This window comes from Anopheles funestus (genome assembly GCF_943734845.2).
Source record: "Anopheles funestus chromosome X unlocalized genomic scaffold, idAnoFuneDA-416_04 X_unloc_50, whole genome shotgun sequence".
NCBI lineage: Eukaryota > Metazoa > Arthropoda > Insecta > Diptera > Culicidae > Anopheles > Anopheles funestus.
In genome coordinates this window covers 165,001-171,674 of record NW_026045177.1, presented here as the reverse complement: position 1 = coordinate 171,674, position 6,674 = coordinate 165,001, and the positions used below count along the sequence as shown (strand labels likewise).

The window sequence follows — 6,674 nt, the reverse complement described above, 5'->3', positions numbered from 1 at the left end:
AAGCGCCTCGCGCACTTGGTCGGATTTTTGGTCCACCTGGCACCATTTTTGGCCCATATTTGCCCCATAGCTCCGCCGGTATCCAAGATATGGCCACACTTTCTTCTGGCCATGGGTAGATGGCACTTGTGGCTAGATTTCTTCCATGCACCACTAATCGCTACCATGTCTGTGGCCGGAGCTATTCACGAAAGCGTCTCGCGCACTTGGTCGGATTTTTGGTCCAACTTGCACCATTTTTGGCCCGTATTTGCACCATAGCTCCGCCGGTATCCAAGATATGGCCACACTTTCTTCTGGCCATGGGTAGATGGCACTTGTGGCTAGATTTCTTCCATGCACCACTAATCGCTACCATGTCTCTGGCCGGAGCTATTCGACGAACAACCATCGCATTCACCTTCTCGTTGCACTTCTTCGGGAATTTGGTGCAACCAAGTTTTCACTATAACTTGGTCATTTTCCGTCCATCGGACATGCGGTTTAGGGTGTCGATACTTGACACCGCGCGCTACAATATGTTCCTCCACGACCATGTGGTCCGATGCTTCCAACAGGAGCTATTCGAGGAGTACCGATTTTTCACCATTAAAAATGCTCAATTTTGCACCAACTTTTGCCTATAACTCAGGCTGTATCGATCGGATCTTCAATCTTGAAAAAGTTTTGGATAGGTGGCACCAAATGCTACATTTCGTTCTTCCACGTCAACTTTGTCCGATGTCTAGCAAAAAAGTTATTCGCGAACCAAGTCCAGAACCCATGCAATGGCTGCCCTCATTGCATACATCACGGCGGTTAACTCTCGTTACTCTATACCGTGGACTTGGTACTTTTTCAGGCATTCGTTGCTACTTCTCGGTTCATGATATTCGTTTACGGTCTTCACTAGGGCATTTGGTGCTCCTTATCGGTTCATGATATTCGTTTACGGTCTTCACTAGGGCATTTGGTGCTCCTTATCGGTTCATGATATTCGTTTACGGTCTTCACTAGGGCATTTGGTGCTCCTTCTCGGTTCATGATATTCGTTTACGGTCTTCACTAGGGCATTTGGTACTGGGCTTCCCACTTTCTACTGATCGATCCATACTCACTTGCGTGCACCTAGCCTAGGAAGGTTTCCTTGGGCTTCCCATCTTTCTACTGATCGATCCATACTCACTTGCGTGCACCTAGCCTAGGAAGGTTTCCTATGGCTTCCCATCTTTCTACTGATCGATCCATACTCACTTGCGTGCACCTAGCCTAGGAAGGTTTCCTATGGCTTCCCATCTTTCTACTGATCGATCCATACTCACTTGCGTGCACCTAGCCTAGGAAGGTTTCCTATGGCTTCCCATCTTTCTACTGATCGATCCATACTCACTTGCGTGCACCTAGCCTAGGAAGGTTTCCTATGGCTTCCCATCTTTCTACTGATCGATCCATACTCACTTGCGTGCACCTAGCCTAGGAAGGTTTCCTATGGCTTCCCATCTTTCTACTGATCGATCCATACTCACTTGCGTGCACCTAGCCTAGGAAGGTTTCCTATGGCTTCCCATCTTTCTACTGATCGATCCATACTCACTTGCGTGCACCTAGCCTAGGAAGGTTTCCTTGGGCTTCCCATCTTTCTACTGATCGATCCATACTCACTTGCGTGCACCTAGCCTAGGAAGGTTTCCTTGGGCTTCCCATCTTTCTACTGATCGATCCATACTCACTTGCGTGCACCTAGCCTAGGAAGGTTTCCTATGGCTTCCCATCTTTCTACTGATCGATCCATACTCACTTGCGTGCACCTAGCCTAGGAAGGTTTCCTTGGGCTTCCCATCTTTCTACTGATCGATCCATACTCACTTGCGTGCACCTAGCCTAGGAAGGTTTCCTTGGGCTTCCCATCTTTCTACTGATCGATCCATACTCACTTGCGTGCACCTAGCCTAGGAAGGTTTCCTATGGCTTCCCATCTTTCTACTGATCGATCCATACTCACTTGCGTGCACCTAGCCTAGGAAGGTTTCCCTTCGGTACCGACTTCCATCTACGCACTCGATATAACCTAGGTACTTGGTACCGATGTTGGTTAACACTCAAGCATTTCTTGCATCCTGCGTGCAAGGTACCAATTTTCACTTCTTAGGTACGTTTATGGGCCCGCATTAATCCAATATCGCTCCGATGGCCTTTCTCATTATTTCATCCGATAGCCCTTGCCAAAAGCTACCAAAAGTTTCTCCACGGCCATGTGCTCCGACGCTTAGTTTAGGAAATATTCGAAAAAATTCAAAATAGGAAGCATTTTCTTATTGGAAAATCACCTTAAATCGATGGCCATTTTTTGGGCAAAAACTTTAACGTCTTCCCGACTTTGCGGGAATTGCGAATTTTAGGCACCCAGAGAAAATCTTTTACTTTAAGGGGGCGGCCGCGAAGTTGCCCAAAGTCTCGGACACAAAAATTCTCAAGTTCCCCACTCTAGTAAATCGCCCTATGAGTATCTCCTGGCCCGCGAGCTCTGCGAGCGGGCCAGCTTCGGCGATTTTTGCCTTTTCGCCTAGGCGGTTCTTCTACGAAATTGGTCCACAGCTTTTGCTCAGAAAGCTAGCATTTGTTGCAACAGTTAGGTGCTTGGTACCACATTTTGGTATCCATTTGGGCATTTGTTGCAACTACTCGGTACTTTGGCCCACATTTCGCTCTACTCGGGCCTCTATGGTGCTACTTGTCGGTACTTTTGGCCAACTTAGGCCAATTGGGTGCAACTTGTGGGTACTCTGTGGGTACTTTAGGGCATATTGTGTCTTTCGGGTGAACCTTCGCGATACTTCATGGGTACTGATGGCCAACTTAGGAACATTCAGTGCAACCTTTGGGCCTAAGGAAATTTGTCCAACTCTTTGGACTTAGAAAATTTTCTGGACTTAGAAAATTTTCTGGACTTGTAAAAATTTTCAAATGTTCAATTTGGCCCACATTTCGCTCTACTCGGGCCTCTATGGTGCTACTTGGCGGTACTTTTGGCCAACTTAGGCCAATTGGGTGCTCTTTGTGGGTACTCTATCGGTACTTTTGGCCAACTTAGGCCAATGGGGTGCTATATGTGGGTGCTCTATCGGTACTTTTGGCCATGTTAGGCCCATTCGGTGCTATTTGTGGGTACTCTATCGGTACTTTTGGCCATGTTAGGCCCATTCGGTGCTATTTGTGGGTACTCTATCAGTACTTTTGGCCAACTTAGGCCAACTCAGTGCTACTTGTGGGTACTCTATCGGTACTTTTGGCCAACTTAGGCCAACGCGGTGCTATTTGTGGGTACTCTATCGGTACTTTTGGCCAACTTAGGCCCATTCGGTGCTACTTGTGGGTACTCTATCGGTACTTTTGGCCAACTTAGGCCAACTCAGTGCTTCTTGTGGGTACTCTATCGGTACTTTTGGCCATGTTAGGCCCATTGGGTGCTATTTGTGGGTACTCTATCGGTACTTTTGGCCAACTTAGGCCAATTGGGTGCTGCTTATGGGTACTCTATCGGTACTTTTGGCCAACTTAGGCCAATTGGGTGCTACTTGTGGGTGCTCTATCGGTACTTTTGGCCAACTTAGGCCAACTCAGTGCTTCTTGTGGGTACTCTATCGGTACTTTTGGCCAACTTAGGCCCATTCGGTGCTATTTGTGGGTACTCTATCGGTACTTTTGGCCAACTTAGGCCAACTCAGTGCTACTTGTGGGTACTCTATCGGTACTTTTGGCCAACTTAGGCCAATTGGGTGCTCTTTGTGGGTGCTCTATCGGTACTTTGGGACATATTATGTCCTTCGGGTGAACCTTCTCGATACCTCATGGGTACTTGTGGCCAACTTAGGAAAATTCAGTGCAACCTATGGGCCTTTGGAAATTGTTCCAACACTTTGGACTTAGAAAATTTTCTGGACTTAGAAAATTTTTTGGACTTAGAAAAATTTTCAACTTCTGTATCTTCTTCATCATGTTCCATTTTGTGGGACTTAGAAAATTTTCTGGACTTAGAAAATTTTTTGGACTTAGGAAATTTTTCAACACTTGTAAAATTTTTGTTCCTTCTTTGAAGAAGAATACTTTCCACTATTAGCTTCTTTCTCTTTTTCTTCTTAGTTGTCTTCTTATTTTCGGTCCGAGAGCGCCGACACTTGTAAAATTATCTAAGTCCGAAGACTTTTGGAATGAACCAAAAGTCAACGAACACAATACATCAACCCTATCAACATCAAGTGGCAACCCGAAGGAAGCGCAGCGGCCAGCCCATGTACAACGCGAAGTTGTAGCATGCAACCAACCAACCGCTAACCTCCAACGGCACTCAATGTATTCGTTACACATGGGCGCACCTGCACCACACTGTCGTGACCATCCAACGAGCCGTCGGTTCGGTCGTGTGTTACAAGCACCCCATCACATAGGCATAGAGTCACCACACAGTGTTCTTCAACACTCTCGTCACATGGTGCAAGTCACGGTACGCACCACCAATGTGCACTGGTTGGCCAATTCCAGCACACACGGGGCGCGCACGCGCAAGCACTAACCACCAAGCATGGGTCGCCTGAGAGGATCGATGCGAACGCATCTCTACAACTTGAAGCTCCCAGCCTGTAGTCCCGTCGTTTGCGGGCGGTCGTAGGTGTCGAAACTAGTGATATCCACAGTCGGCAAGCTCGTCCACCGGTGTTCCCAACATGTATGGTACTAACACGTGCAGCGCGAACCCGCCCTTTGCGGCCTAGTAGTAAGCGGGGATGAGACGCCAGTGTGCCAATGGACAGCACGGACGGTTCTCGGAGGGTTGTTAGGCCCGCTAGCTTACGACCACCTAATGGGTATAAGAAGCGCTATCAGCTCGGATTGGATACGACCTTAGAGGCGTTCAGGCATAATCCAGCGGACGTAGCGTCATACCATAGTCCGTTCGAACTAGTATTGAGCCAGTGGTCCGTACCTGTGGTTCCTCTCGTACTGCACAGGAATTCCGTTAAGATAGCGACAAACAATGCACACCAGTAGGGTAAAACTAACCTGTCTCACGACGGTCTAAACCCAGCTCACGTTCCCTTGAAAGGGTGAACAATCCTACGCTTGGTAAATTTTGCTTTACAATGATAGGAAGAGCCGACATCGAAGGATCAAAAAGCCACGTCGCTATGAACGCTTGGCGGCCACAAGCCAGTTATCCCTCAACTGTCCGGTACGAGACTGCCGTGCTGTTGGCTGGACTTGTGCCGATCTGCAGAGCGGTGGAGGAGGACACCCGAGTCCACAGTCGTCGTGGTACGCGCACCAGTGGCGAACTTCGGACCGAGGAGCGACAGCGGACCATCGCCGAGTGGCAGTCGGCGTGGAATGTTGATGCCGCAGCAGAGGGAGCCAGCAAGTACGTCAGGTGGGCCCACCGTACGATCCCGGACATCGGATCGTGGCAGTCGCGGAACCACGGAGAGGTTACCTTCCATCTGTCGCAGGTACTATCCGGTCACGGATTTTTTCGTGAGTACCTTTGCGACATGGGTTTCACCTCATCCCCGGACTGCACGTGGTGCCCTGGCGTCGCTGAGAGTGCCGAGCATGCTATGTTCGTGTGCCCTCGCTTTGCTGCCATCCGGAGGCAACTGTTGGACGGCGTAGTTCCGGAGTCGCTGGAGGGTTACATGCTTCAGTGTCCGGAGAACTGGAGTAACGTGTGTGAGGCTGCCAAACGAATCACGCATGCGCTGCAGCGTGACTGGGACGAGTTCCGGACCATGTTGGCGTCCCAGGGAATGTTGCCGGATAATGTCCACCGACCGGATCCTGATGCGGTTCGACGTGCTCGCTATGATCGACGTAACGTCGCGCGAAACCGGCAGAGGGCGCAGCAACGGGAGGAGCAGCGGGGTGGGCGGCCGCCATCACCACCCCCTTCACCGAGGACCATCGAACGTAGAGCTGCTGTTCGCGAACGGGTCGCTCGCCATCGTCAGCGGCTACGTGAGTTGATAGCGGAAGTGCGTCGGGCCGCGTCACCCGAAAGTAACGACGACAGCACCAGCGACGAGGAGGACCATCGTGGTTACATTCTCCACGTCGGTAGATCGTCGAATGATGAGTCGAGGGATGGTCTTAACGCGGCCGAAACAGCCGCCGCCGCCGAGGCAGAGAACTCCTCGCGTTAAGACTGCGCAGAACATCCGGGAAGAGCGGTAGAGGTAGGCCCAGCGGGGCATTGCGCATGCAAGGCTTTAGTTATCCACGTTACGTGATTAAAGGATTCTATTCTAAATAAAGTGATAGGTGCTGATAAGCACGGTATAGGGCAGCGTTAAGCGCAGAAAACTTCCGCCCCGTACGAAACCCTCGCGGGTGATGGTGCGGAAGGGTGTGAGGGATGGGTTAACGTCTCATATGAAATGTACATTGTACAACTATTATGTTAATAAAACCATCCTTCAAGTATAAAAAAAAAAAAAAAAGCCAGTTATCCCTGTGGTAACTTTTCTGACACCTCTTGCTAAAAACTCGTTATACCAAAAGGATCGTAAGGCCAAGCTTTCGCTGTCCCGGCGTGTACTGAACGTTAGGATCAAACCAGCTTTTGTCCTTATGCTCAACGGGTGGTTTCTGTCCACTCTGAGCTGACCTTTGGACACCTCCGTTATCGTTTTGGAGATGTACCGCCC

The 6,674-nt window shown here is 49.6% G+C and overlaps 1 pseudogene; it reads right to left on the bottom strand.

Moving 5' to 3' along the window:
• Positions 1 to 4,544: 4,544 nt before the first annotated feature.
• The window catches only part of LOC125773748 (large subunit ribosomal RNA), a 5,463-nt pseudogene continuing 3,333 nt past the window's right edge, over positions 4,545 to 6,674 (bottom strand).